At 43.4% G+C, this 15,066-nt stretch overlaps 1 long non-coding RNA gene across 1 annotated transcript; it reads left to right on the top strand.

Annotated features, from left to right (window-relative positions):
- Nucleotides 1-12,932: 12,932 nt before the first annotated feature.
- LOC138499920 (uncharacterized) lies at nt 12,933-14,672 on the top strand. Its single transcript, XR_011279556.1, has 3 exons — nt 12,933-13,263; nt 13,406-13,551; nt 14,283-14,672. It is a non-coding gene; the product is annotated as an uncharacterized lncRNA (long non-coding RNA).
- The last annotated feature ends 394 nt before the right edge of the window (nt 14,673-15,066 follow it).

The following is a 15,066-nucleotide window of genomic DNA, read 5'->3' as shown; positions in this document are numbered from 1 at the left end:
AAGTGCTATTTATTTTTTTTTAAAAGTAAGCACTAGCTGGGGTTTTTTTTCTAAGTTTTCCGGGCTGGAGGAGGCCGGAAAACTTAGAAATAAAACCGCAGCTTTAAAAACAAAAAAGCCTGAGAAACTCGGAAAGAAAAACCGCAGCGTTTTCCAAAACAACCGCGTTGTTTCTGCCTGAATCTGCTTTCCCATTTGGGGCTCTCGGGCTCCCCAGAGGGAGCCCGAGAGCCCCAAATGGGAAAGCAGATTCAGGCAGAAACAACGCAGCATTGCGGAAAACAACCGCGTTGTTTCTGCCTGAATCTGCTTTCCCATTTGGGGCTCTGGGGCTCCCCATGGAGCCCGAGAGCCCCAAATGGGAAAGCAGATTTAGGCTGAAACAACGCACATTTAGCATTTCCCATTTGGGGCTCTCGGGCACCCCGTGGGGAGCCCGACAGCCCCAAATGGGAAATCAGCTGTAGACAGAAACACCGTGGCATGTAAACACATCCGTGTTGTGTTTCTGCCTGCCTTGGCTTTCACTGGGGGAGCACCGGAGACCCAAAGTGATAGCCACAGCAGGCAGAAACACAACGCGGTTGTGTTGGAAAACGCTGCGTTTTTTCTTTCCAAGTTTCTCAGGCTCCTCCGAGCCGGAGCAGCCTGAGAAACTTGGAAAGAAAAACCGCAGAGTTTTCCAACACAATAACGTTGTATTTCTGTTTGCAGTCGCTTCAAAAGCGACCGCAAACATAAATACAACGTTTTTAAAGCTGCAGTTTTATTTCTAAGTTTTCCGGGCTCCTCCAGCCCGGAAAACTTAGAAAAAAAACGCAGCTAGTGCTTATTTTTTAAAAAAAATAAATAGCACTTACCGAGATTCAGCTGCAGCTTTCCTGCTCTGGTCTCCGGTCCCCGTCCTCCGCGTGCAGCACTAATGAAGGGAAATCCACCCAGCAGTAGCTTTTGTTTACTACAGCTGGCTGGCTTTTCCTTCATTAGTGCCACAAAAGCAAAAGCCAGCACAGGAGGGCATCCATTTCACAAAATGGATGCGCCCATGTGCTTGCTTTTGCGAATTTTGAGCTTGAATAGCTCAAAATTTTACATAGGAAGTTTTAGAAAAGAGAATGCTAGTATTTTTTTTTATGTTGCCTATCTATTTATTAAATAAGATTTTTTACTAGACCATGCCTTTAAGGATACACCATACTCGAGCAATGCGAGCATCCAAGGCTCAATTCTCACCGGTGGCCTGCAGGAAGAGCCAGCCATGATTGGCAACAGAGGTTTCTGGTCCGTGACGACAGTCACAGGTCGCCCCAGAATGTACAGGCAAAAATGTCTACAGCCCCACAAGACCGCCAAAGCCTCCCTCTCCATCTGAGAATACCTTTGTTCGGTATCGGAGAGCGCCTTACTTGCATAGGCTATGGGGCGAACCTCTTGGTCACTCCCCACCTGAGTGAGCACCGTCCCCCAGGCCATAGGGGCTGGCATCCACGACGATCTCCGTCTGCAGGCTCGAATCGAAAAACACCATGGTGTCCTCTGCCGCCAAAGCATTCTTAATGTCATTGAACGCCGCTTGCTCAAGGGGACCCCACCGCCAAACGGTGTCCTTCTTTGTCAAAGATCTCAACGGCTCTGAGCGGGACGCCAAGTTCCAGATGAAACGGCCACAATAAGTGACCATGCCCAGGAAACTCCTCACCTCTGCGACATTTTCTGGCGGTCGAGCCTCTCTTATGTCCTTCACTTTGCGGGGATCAGGCGACACCCCATCCGCCTTCAAGACAAACCCGAAAAACTCAATAGTTGTTTTGAGGAATTTGCACTTATCCTTGTGCAAGGTGAGTCCCAGCGGGCGAAGGTGCTCGAAGGTCTTGGCCAGGCGTGCCAGATGTTCTGTTTCAGACTTGGCGTACACCAGGATGTCATCGCTGATGTAAAGGACTCCATCCAGATCCGCCAACGCCCCCCTTATGATGTTCTGGAACACCTCTGCCGCAGAAGACACCCCAAAACTCAGTCTCTTATATCTGTAAAGACCCCGATGAGTGGTGAAAGTTGTGATGTAGCGGGACTCAGGGTGCAGGACCACCTGATGATACCCTGCTCTTAGGTCCAGTTTAGAGAAGAACTTCACCCCCTGCAATTCCTCAATAATGTCATTGATGGTGGGGGTCAAATGCCGCTCTCTCTTTATTGCCTTATTGGGGAGGCGCATGTCCACGCAGATTCTCACAGCATCGGGCTGTTTGGGCTTACGTGCGATAACGATGGGTGAGACCCATGGAGTGGGGCCCTCCACCTTTTCAATAATGTCCAAACCTACGAGGTTGTCAAGCTCTTGATCCACCAGGTCCCTGAGATGAAACAGTAATTCCAGAAAGAATGCAAGGTTTAGACGGGATCGACCACAAAGACCAGTGAACTACAGGGTTTGTGCTGGGACCATGGTCCAGGATAGTATCCAGAACCCACCCAATGCCAACATTATCCATTCCATTCAGGAGACACTAGTCCAGGCCTGCTATTAACTGCATTCTGGGTCTATAGTCCTGGATGTCCCCATTATAAACCCTGGACTACAAATACCATAATACAAAGTCAAACCCATAACTGGACTAGTGTCTACCGAATGGAATGGATAATGGTGGCATGTAGGCACTCAATCTTCAGTTTGTAAATTCACATCTAAATGTAGGGCCCCCATCGGGACTGTGCTACCAGCTGTGCTACCTCCTTTCCTCTCTGAGTTTCTGTGGTCTTGTGGAGCTAAGGCCCTTCTAAGCCTGTCTATATAATTTGCATACAGCACTCCTTTGATTCCCCCCACCCCAAAGAATACATCGGAGACCCAATAGAATGACTGTGAGGACTGCACTTTGCATGGACAGCCAGGGAAGGATGGTCATGAAACCGAGAGGACAATCGCCCAGTGGGCCATCATTATCAAACACTCCACCAGGCTCGGGCTGGCCTATTGGGCAATAGGACAATGGCGAAAATGCAGGCCCAGCATGCTAGTGTGGACCAGTTCTTTGTGAAAAAAATGGGCCAGTTCCATGAGTTAATTCACCATACAGCTAGTAGTTTTGACCAGTTGTACTGAACAAATATTCTTTAAAATGCACAATTTGAAACACATTGTGCCACATAAATACCCCCCAGGGTGCTCAGGGGATTTATTGCCATTTTCCTTAGTGAGCCACATTTTCATTGGGCATCGAGACAATGTTACGCCCCCGCCGAAACTGCACTCTAGTGCTGGTCTCATCATGGTTTACGGATACCTCTCTGCTTGTGATCCCTGCCTCCCCACCCCCTCTCAAGCCAAGGGCTTCCTCAACAGAAGCAAATCATTCAAACATACTTTAACATAGATGCCTGTGAGCAGGGGTCAAGTCCTGAAAATGAAAGTGGGAGGCCACATCAACAAACACAATGGTATGTGAGTCGCCAGGAATTAGCATATCAAGGTGAAATATGCACATTTCATTAAATTGGCTTTGCATAACCACCCAAATTGCACAGGGCGAATGCCATTTGCCTTTCATAAAATCAACACACACAGAAAACTAAGAGAGGATATTTTCAGCCAATAGTGTTTTTGAAAAAGTTAAAAGGTGCCAATACAAATATTTTCCCTGGAACTTGCAGTACCGAAATGAGACATTTCACCTTGAGCTATTTGTTATTTTTCATCAGGTCATATAGTGCCGTGGTGAGGTGTCCGGCCGGCAAACCTGACGACTGCAGTTTGATGCCTGAGGTTGTTTTTGTTCTTCATAAATTCAAAGACATTCAATGTTTCTCGTTTTAGCTAGGGGGACTGAGTCCACCCTTTGAAAAAAGTGGGTGGACTCCGTCCACCAGCGCGTACCCTCGACTTGAGACCTGCCTGTGAGACTTTCAGCAGCACCTTCCTCCTACAGCCATCAGAGTAAACAGAGGGATGGTCACTAGTCAGCTACACCTACACAGCTCATGTTCACTTGCAGGACAGAGAGCTCCCTCCCCTGGGTGCTTGCTGCAGGGTTCTGTGCTCACAGGGTAGATAACATGTTCATATACAGGAAGGGTCTTATTACCAACAGTGCTCCGCAGAATGGGAAGAAGCACTCCATAACACAGACTGCTGAGAGTTATGTTCATGTTTACCATGCATGTGCATAGTGACTTTGTACACTGTTTTCAGAGCAAGGGTTTAGAGAGTGAAGATGACTTCATTACACAGTGACTTGGGTATCCTAGCAATGGATTTCGAAGTGCTTTTGGGGCAGTCTTTCTGGACCTAGAGGCGTTCACAGTGAAATATGTAGAGGTCTTGTTGAACTGGGCTGGAGACCCACACTACCAAGGCTGCTAGCGGCCTTCCAGGCCACCCATGTGAAAATCTGATGGGGCAAATCATTCAAAGTCTACAGTGGGGTGATCTGGGTGACTGTGGGGTGAGCTAGATTGGCTCATGTTGAAATAGTGTTACCTAAACCAGGTAAAGTTCCCAACTTTTTTTCTCGGGGGATCAGAACTCAAAGGGAACTAACTCAAAAGGGAAAACATAAAGGTGAGTCTGATTACCCCTCTTTCCATTGCCCCCATATTTCAAAGTGACCAACAATTACACATTTAACAGATACCATTTGATCTGATTACTAAGAGACATCAAGGACCCAGCACACAAACAGTACTTACAGAAAAATACATTCAATTTTTATTATCACACATTGTATATGAATAAAAAGGGACACAATTGCCACACACATGATATTACACAGTTACACAATTAATTATTTATTAAAAAACCTTATTTTGATGTAAAAAAAAACAGTGCATAATGCACTAGTGGGACATGGGGGTGCAAGCAACACGAAGTTTGTAGGTTTTTCAACCACTTTGTTTGCATGAGAATGCCACAATTAATTCACATGGGTTCAAGGGGTTTTAAGGACAGCCCTTGGCTGGCAGGTATACTTGTCTAATTGACGTTTGTGTGTAAGATCAATTGACATATGCACCTTTATCTACTTTGACAAGATGGAAAACGTTAACACTTTAGCTTTGTCTGACGGATACTTTCAGAGGTTGATAGGCCTTCCCTCGATAGTATCAACTGACACTCAAGGAGATGTGCCCTTGACTGAATTGAATGATCTCGACATTTTGACTCAAAAAAAGAAGAAACTCATTAGGACTGAGTCACATGGTCAGATGATGCTTGCTTATTTAAAAGCAGGCATTATTCCAGAAGGCCTATAAATTAAAAACGTACCTCGCGTTTTCATTGATAACCCGAAGTTTAAAGGCCAGTTTAGTTTAGTAGGCAACACATGTTCTAGAGACTTTCTGATCCTCATCATAGATACCTGTGGGATGTTTTTACCCATGCATCCGAGCCCTACCACAAAAACTGTGCCTTACTGGCATTGAAAACATCATGATGGCCAGAACTTCCCAGAAAATGCACAGGGAAATGCATGAAGAATAGGCTGCCACCCATTTCTGCCTATGTTGTGGGCACAGAAGGGCACTGCCTAAAAACACCATTGGGCTACACACAGTAGCCTGAAACCATTGCAAAAGGGACAATGCTGATTGCCAAAAGCAACCCATAACTATTGGGAATTCATTTTCTTCAGGTCAAATATGGCTAAATTATGGGCACAAAATTATTTTACTGCAGAACCACACCAGTGCCATGTGCTGAACCTGGATAATATACTTCCATGTAAAATCTCTTGTTTGAAATGCATTAATTCAAGACTGATCCAAAAAAAATGCATGCAGTACCCGCTTTGGACTCAAGGGGGCGCTAGCGGTCTAAACTCTGACAGGAGAACTGCTACTTCAGAAGCTAATCAGCCTTCTGTGACAATTGGGACTTCAAAGCTTGTTAGTTAATTGAAAATCTAACCTCCTGCTGTTCCCAGAGACAATCTGATTTGATTAACAGGCCAAAAGGCTGGGAAACCTTCTCACCTCAGAAAAGCCCAGGATATCACATGGTCATGCTAACCAAATGCAAAGTGGCCCCCTGGTCTGTTGACCTCAGCTTGCTGGAGCCCACACAAAAGACCTTTTCCCTTGAATAGGATATGGTGATTTTGACTGTTTCCTGTCAACAAAGATCTGCCAGCCAGGAGAGACATGTGATCACTGTCATCCCCAAACTTTGGGGGCGGACTCAAACACTGCAGTACTTTGAATTGAAAGCAAATATATATTTTACAGAAACACTGATAACTTTTGGTAACCAGATGACAGAAATGTGAAATTTGGGGATCCTTAAAATGAAAACTTTGCCCACAATTCAAGCCCAAACTCCAATTTGTGTGATGTTCTGGGGAAAAACCCTGCTATTTATTGATACTACCGACTCTGTGTTTAAGCTAGAGACATGGGAATTTACTGGAGTATGTATGGACAGGCCGTGTATATGTGTATAATTTTTAATGAAAAACCAATGTTGCATAACCCACTAAAATCGAAAATAAGTTGCCATTTCTTTACCGAAGCTCCTAGAAACGCCAGAGTCGGAACAGTGCCTACCTCATGTGATATATGATGTGTGTAGGTGATGTAAAAACAACTGTGTATTTGGGAAAATATGTATTTGGATCAAATATAGATTTGTGTGTAAAGATGACAGGGGAGGGCCCTCTGGCCATAAAATCTACCTCATTACTCTGACTCACAACTCAGTTCCCCCAATCAAGGGAGAGAGGAGGAATTGGCCAATGATAAGTGAGAGGGGCAGGTTTAGTTATGACCAACGCACACACCCACTTTCCAAAACACATAAAAAGAGACTGGTGGGACAGGTAGAGACATTCAATTCCATTTGCTGCGGAGCATGCTGACCGACGACTTCACATCCAGAGATCCAACACTTAGACTTCCAAGCTAAACAGAGACTACAGAACTTTGAACCAAGAAGGCCCACTGCAAGCAAAAGTATTTGTCAGCAGGCCTCAAAATCATTTGCAAACTATTCCACAGCCGGGCGAGCTGTCTGAATTCTTTTGCCAAGAACTCTTGCCAGTACCCAGAAAGCAGTGTTACATCCAGAATCCACTTGATCCGGACCGGAAAGCAGAGCAGTATCCAGAACCAGAGGCCGCTGAATCCAAAGAGGCTAGACCAGCAGAGCAGAGCTGACCCAGATCGCTGTGAGCAGAAACGATGCCTGATTGACCCGCCGAGCAGACAGAACCGCAGCCGGACGTGTTGACTAGATCCGTGACGAGACCTCGTTCAAATTTATATTGTGAGTACCTAGCAGAACTGTGCAGAACCAATCTCTTAGTTAAAATAATCTAAACCAAACTATTTTAACCTAAGTAGAACTGCCTCCTAGAAATCGTGTCATCTGTCATTTTTAAAGCTGCACAACTGTCACCTGTCAATTCTGAAGCTGCAAGCTGTCACCTGTCATTTTGAGTTTTACTTTAAATCCGAAAAACTATCTTTATTTAATCGTCCGTATCTCATGAACCGTTTGGGCTAGGAACGAGATTTAACTTTCCTCTGAAAAGCTTAGAATCTAAGCTTTCCAACAAGCCTAGAACCGACTTATACTTTTGCTGCAATCACGATTCACGCACTCGCGAATTTACCGCGATTTGCGATTTTGGCTCAATTTCTCCAATTGTCAAAATAGCAGCTCCATTCTTTCCTTTGTTAAAATCCCTTTGCAAATTGGTAATAACTCATAGAGCATTGCTAAAGTGAGCCTGAACTAATACCAACACGCATCTCCCACTCACCCTGAATCTCTAGAGGGAATTAAAATCAGTTGGCACATTTTCCCATCCATTGCCATCACATTTAAAAAGCCTTTTGGGCCTGTTTTTCAAACTCCTACCTGTTTCCTCTAAGCTTGCTGGGGGGAACTGGATTTCGTATTGTATTTGATTGCATTCCTGAGAACTGTGTGCTCCTCTTTCCATCTCCTTCCATTTCTTACATTGCATAGGGGAGGGGGGTGAATTGCCAGAGAAAAAGTGATTATCTTATCTTTTGCTAAAATCATATCAAGTATTTCTGTACTGCATTTTATTCCTCATTGCTTTTCCCTTGAAATCATAAAAATATTTTTGCTACTTTATCCATCCTATACTAACTCCTCATTGATTGTAAAGAAGTGTGCTAGTGCCAGATTACCCATTGTTGATCAACATCATATGTCTAAGTGTACTATCAGATATTAATTTATAGAAGTGTGATATATATATTGTTTAAAATTTCAAATAAACCTTTTAATTTGCAAAACAAATCTACTTCTTGGCTCAGCGGGGATTCTAAGAGGGTGGTGTTATACAAGGGTGGTCATCCAGAGTACTGAACTGAATATAAAAATACATCAATAAGAGTTTTCCTCAGCATCCCAGACTAGGCATTGACTTAGCTGTAGTGTTGATTGAATATCGTTTACATACCTCTGTAGAAGAAGCAGATAAACAAAAGGAGGAAATCACAACTCTAGAAATTAAAATCAAAGGAAATTAGTTGATTCAAAATATCAAAGAAAAACCTGAGAAAATAGATGAGGAGATTCAAAAATTTTAAAAACTCACTCTAGACAAAGAGATATGGAAATATAGGAAAGATGCCACAACTATAAAGAAACGATCACCTATGCATACTTAGTTGAGACCTACTACACTGACCAAAATAAAATGGCACAAAATAGAGAACAATTTGGAGGACGACAAAAAAACTAATATGTCAGTTTCTCTAATACTTCTAATTCTAGCTCGGGGAGTGATTCTGACACCACCACTCCAACCACATCGGCCAATGCCACCAGCCAGCCACATTTTTTCTGCGGGAGAGGCAGATGCAGCCGCAATTGGCAACAGCGACCACCAAGAATGAAGACCCGCAACTGGCGGGATCCACCACCGACTTGGCGATCCCGGTGTTTAACCTCGCCTCACATGTCTTAACTGCCCTGGAAAGTGATATCCTGAAGAACGGGCTTAGCTTTGTCCCTACCACCAGAGCCCGGTATTTTGAGACACAAATTGAATTGCAAAGGTTCTTTCGGTTGATATGTTTAAAATATTTCTTTAACAACGCACCTCCCTCTAACAAAGAAAAAAGTATCACAGGCTTGAAACCCCCTTCCACCTTTTGTCCAAATTACTCTATGGTTTCGCCGTCCGTTTTAGCTTTTGAAAATAAAGTTACAGAGGACACTCAGGTCCTCCTACGAACTCGAAATCACTTTAGGCACAATATGTCTCATGGCCAACGAGAGGCCCTGAATTCCCTTCAGAACACTTCCTCCTTCTTGATCAAACCTGCTGACAAGGGGGTAGGAATAGTTCTGTGGGACACAGTGCTTTATGAAACAGAAGCCTGAGCACAACTGAGTAACAGCGTGTTTTATAAAAAACTGGACCGTGACCCAAGGCCCAGAATTAGAGATGAGATCAAAAGCCTCATGGACCACACTTTAAGAGAGAGCTGGATCTCTGTAGATGAACAGAGTTTTTTGATTAATAAGAATCCATCGATTCCGGCATTCTACCTTTTACCAAAAATACATAAGAATAGATTGACACCACCAGGTAGACTGATCGTATCGTCCCTCAACTCTATCCTAGAACCCCTCTCCATTTATACCAACTGGTTTTTTAAACCTTTTGTGAGGACAATGAAATCCTTTATCAAAGATACCACGAGTATGATTAACCATCTAACAGATTTGGTGATTGACCAAGAAGATTTGCTGGTCACCCTAGACACCACAGCCTTATATACTAGCATTCCACAACCAGAGTGCTTAAAGGTAATGGAAATGTTTCTGAATAACGCACAACAACTCGGGAAGCAATACCCACGAATTTCATCTTAGAATGTATACGCCTTGCATTAACAGAGAATTTTTTCCTGCATAATGGCTCTTTTTTCTAACAGATACACAGTACAAGCATGGCCACCACGTGCGCCCCCGATTTAGCAAATTTATTCATAGACTCTTTTGAGACAGCATCCATCTCCACGAAAACAATCCTTTCAAAGGTAATGTTACCAAATGGTTCTGTTACATTGATGATATTTTAATGATATGGAAGGGTGACCGCTTTAGTCTGAATCTTTTTCTTAGGTAGCTGAATGAACAAAACAGTTGTATTCAATTCACCATGTCTTCTGATCTGTGGCAAATCCATTTTTAGACATTCTGATCAAAAAGGCCTCTTCCGGACATTTGCTAACCTATTTCGGAAATAGACCGACAAAAACACTCTGTTGAAATACAGTAGTTTCCACCCGTTAAGTTTCCGAGATAACTTACCAGTTGGTCAATTTTTAAGGATCAGGAGGAACTGTTCCTCTATGAGTGACTTTATTAATGAAGGTAAAGATCTGAAACTTCGTTTAAAATCGTGTGGGTATCCAAGTAGAATAGTCCATCAAGCTTTTAAACGCGCCCAACATACCAATCGGGAAAGATGTCTGTATCTGGAGAGGACCATTAAAGATGACAAAATCACTTGTGTCACGACATACAGCCCTATAAGTAACGACCTCAGAAGAATAGTGAAGATGATGCCCAACAAGGCTGAAACACGTGTATGGGGTTGCTGATGGTACTCTTGTTCAGAGAGGAATTGCCATAGCATTTCGGTGCTGGACTGCCCTTGTGGGCGGGACAAAGACTGATATGCAAATGGATATTTCCCATCTGTGAAGGTACAGTGAGCAAAAAGCAATGGCTGCGAACTCTCAATGTGGTTAATAACCACTGAACAGGTTATCATGCCTTGTTCTTTCGAGAGAGGGACGCCTGCTACCTTTTTTGTATTTATGAAAGGAACTTGGGGTTGGTCACCCTAGGTTACCTGGGGGCAACCAGACGTGGACTCCCTGCTCACTGTGCTTAGAGAGGCTCAGCTTCACCTCACTGATGATGCCCAACAAGGCTGAAACACGTGTATGGGGTTGCTGATGGTACTCTTGTTCAGAGAGGAATTGCCATTGCATTTCGGTGCTGGACTGCCCTTGTGGGCGGGACAAAGACTGATATGCAAATGGATATTTCCCATCTGTGAAGATACAGTGAGCAAAAAGCAATGGCTGCGAACTCTCAATGTGGTTAATAACCACTGAACAGGTTATCATGCCTTGTTCTTTCGAGAGAGGGGCGCCTGCTACCTTTTTTGTATTTATGAAAGGAACTTGGGATTGGTCACCCTAGGTTACCTGGGGGCAACCAGACGTGGACTCCCTGCTCACTGTGCTTAGCGAGGCTCAGCTTCACCTCACTGATGATGCCCAACAAGGCTGAAACACGTGTATGGGGTTGCTGATGGTACTCTTGTTCAGAGAGGAATTGCCATAGCATTTCGGTGCTGGACTGCCCTTGTGGGCGGGACAAAGACTGATAGGCAAATGGATATTTCCCATCTGTGAAGGTACAGTGAGCAAAAAGCAATGGCTGCGAACTCTCAATGTGGTTAATAACCACTGAACAGGTTATCATGCCTTGTTCTTTCGAGAGAGGGGCGCCTGCTACCTTTTTTGTATTTATGAAAGGAACTTGGGGTTGGTCACCCTAGGTTACCTGGGGGCAACCAGACGTGGACTCCCTGCTCACTGTGCTTAGAGAGGCTCACCTTCACCTCACTGATGATGACCAACAAGGCTGAAACATGTGTATGGGGTTGCTGATGGTACTCTTGTTCAGAGAGGAATTGCCATAGCATTTCGGTGCTGGACTGCCCTTGTGGGCGGGACAAAGACTGATATGCAAATGGATATTTCCCATCTGTGAAGGTACAGTGAGCAAAAAGCAATGGCTGCAAACTCTCAATGTGGTTAATAACCACTGAACAGGTTATCATGCCTTGTTCTTTCGAGAGAGGGGCGCCTGCTACCTTTTTTGTAGTGAAGAAGCATTGGCATTTCTTAAAAACCTCAGATTTCAACCCTACCGTCCCGAGATTCACCTTCAAAAGGCAGAAGAACTATAGGGACATACTGGTTCATACTTATCCGGTAAAACAATGTACAACGCCACAGCCTACACTCTGGAATCTTCCACGAGTGATAGGCCATCACAAATGCAGACGATGTTCCGTCTGTGATCTTACCAAAAACATATCTTCCATTGACCTCAATAGAAAATTGTGGCAACTACATACTTTTACCAATTGTACCACAGACTGGGTGATCTACGGGATTAAATGCCCCTGCTCTTTATTATATGTAGGTAAAACGACCAGGCCCGTGAGGCAACGTGTCTGTGAACACGGATGTTGACTAAAAAATAAAGTGGCTAATAAACCCTTGGTCGCACATTTTGAACTTAAAAAACATAAACACACCGATCTGTTCTGGTTTGTTATTGAAAAAATTGCAAGTACCCCAAGAGGGGGAAATAGGGAAACTAAATTGGCCCTGTATGAGCAACGATGGATATATATACCCTTTAAACAGCACAACAAGGTTTGAATTCATCAGTGGAGTGGAATACCCTTCTCTAATGTAAACCTTCTATCATAGGTATGTTGCCTCTCCCCACCGCCTTGGTCTTTCAATCTGTATATTACACTCTGTGGTTTGTGTCCGAGTTGTGTTCTTTTTTGGCATATCTATAATGGGTGTCTTTGGAAATAGGCTTAAGCTCATCAACTCTGTTCTTCTTTATGAGATTGTGTAGCCTGCCCAGTAAACTACAGCTGCAGCCTCCCCTGGTTAATTGATGCTGGTTATCCTATTGCCTATGTAATACAGCCTTTTACGGTTTAAAAGATAGAGGGGCTCTTACAAAATATGTCTTTCTGTTTGGAGCCGCCCGTATGCAGAGAGATACGGTATTCACCCGGTTTAAGTCACTCTTTCTACCTTAATTGAGGGCATCTGTTAATATCTAGCTCCCGCACATCTGGGAACAGTTCACGTGACAGCCGCCCACGGCAATCATGTGACTCGGGCTAACGGCTATAAAGAAACTCTCGCGCTTACTCGTTTCTCTATTGCGGTCCATGACAAGGATCTCTGTGTACCTGGTTAGACTGCGCTTCCGGCTTTTATGAATCATGGCTGCATTTGACAGCCGGACGCTATCCTTGCAGCAAAGCTTGTTTAATCGAGAGATGCTGTTTTGTCTCCGATTCTGTTAAGATACCTGCTAGGATCCATAGCCTCATGATATATCCGACAGGCGTCAGCGCGGAATAAGCAGTGTGTGACTACTTTACCCACTGCACCCTGGGCAGTAAACAGCCCGCTTTTGAATTGCGGTTTTCCACACCCAACAGGGTAAGCATAACTCTGTATATGTGTCCCGATCTTTCTTGGTTGAGATCTCTTGAAATAGAGGCCCATAAACCAATATGCAACATAATTAATCCCGTTAAACCGTTTAGACATTGATTGAGACGGCTCTCATTTTCCTTTATAGGAAACTGTATACTAGCGTAGGTTAATACCTCTCCTCCCGCTTTGTGTGAATAAGCGCCAAAGACGTGTTAAGCACTGGCGTCTTTCATGAAAGATGTACATCCGGAATCTCTGGATTAACGTGCAAAGTGTTCAGAAATGAAAAAAGTAAGTGGGTGCACACCATCACAGCGTGTGGCAATTTTCTTTGCTTTGTTTTGTTGTCTTGACTTTGACATTGAACAAATTTGAACTCAAAGTCATCGTCCACTGGATGTCGCAAGTATGTGCCTGCTCGGAAATATTTGTCTCCACCATGTTTTTTGCCAATTAGGTTTTTGGATTAATTTTAAGTATTTGTCCAATGACTCAACAATAACTTGATATTCAGAAATAATGATGTGCTCCATGAAATACAGCCTTTTTTCTCCCTTTCCTTTCCCTTTTTCTGCTCCCTCCCCTTTTCCTATGTACCCATGGTTTCAAGATCTAGGTTATTGACTTGTCTAGCTTTTTCAAAAGTGAAATGTGATACAGGAGACTTTGGGAAGGTCTTCATATTAGATTTAAGAACAGAAATGAATTTGTTCGGCCCTGAATACATCTCATTTGAGAAGCATTCCCAGAGTCACTGCTATTAATGAGCCCTGGATTAATGGAAAGAGCTGGAGTTATGAACAGCTCGCTTACGTTGCCCTTGTATTTACATTGATTTTTGAAGTGATGCCAGTGCATTCATTTTTGTGTTTTAATGGTTTTAATATCGGTATTGTAAACGTCTTGAATACACATTTCTTAATATAATAATGCTTAGATATGTCTTTGAACTATCTTGAACCCATGTAACAAACCAGGCTTGGACTCACATGTTGTATTTGTCTTTTATACATTTTTTGTAGAATTGGTTATGCTGATCAACTTCTGGGGTATAGAGTCTGTGTTGACTTTTCTTGAAGAAATTGTGTCCTGAAGATGGCCTAAGAAAAGAAAGAAGTTCAGACACTAGAGATAGTGTCCGAAACAAAAAAATGTCCGAAACATGTCGACAGCTAGAATTAATTGTGGGATTCTCACGCAAAGTGGTTGAAAAACATACAAACTTTGTGTTGCTTGCACCCCTGTGTCCCACTAGTGCATTATGCACTTTGGTTTTTGTTGTTTTACATCAAATAAGGTTTTTTAACAAATGATGAATTGTGTAGTTGTGTAATATAATGTGTATGGCAATTGTTGCCCTTTTTATTCATATACAATATGTGATAATAAAAATGGAATGTATTTTTCTGTAAGTACTGTTTGTGTGCTGGTTCCTTGATGTCTCATAGTAATCAGATCAAATGGTATCTGTTAAATTTGTAATTGTTGGTCACTTTGAAATATGGGGGCAATGGAAAGAGGGGTAATCAGACTCACCTTTATGTTTTCCCTCATGTAGAAATATACAGAAGAAACTATGGATACAGGACACTTTAGTCGACCAGTTTTTCTGATCATTTTCATTACCTTTTTTATGGATAGGGCGTAAGTTCACAAGTTAACCTCCACCCATCCCCCTCCCTTACCCCTGGCTGCCTTTCCCCCGTTTTTTCTTTTCAGTTTCAGTTTGGGCTATTAGGTGTCCCTTTCGACACCTACACGCCAAAACTATTGCATTGGAATACATATAGGGAGGAGTGGCATATG

Source organism: Ambystoma mexicanum, chromosome 1p (assembly GCF_040938575.1).
Source record: "Ambystoma mexicanum isolate Mex_15411 chromosome 1p, UKY_AmexF1_1, whole genome shotgun sequence".
Classification (NCBI taxonomy): domain Eukaryota; kingdom Metazoa; phylum Chordata; class Amphibia; order Caudata; family Ambystomatidae; genus Ambystoma; species Ambystoma mexicanum.
Note: the sequence above shows the minus strand (reverse complement) of the source record. Positions and strands in the feature narration are given on the sequence as shown.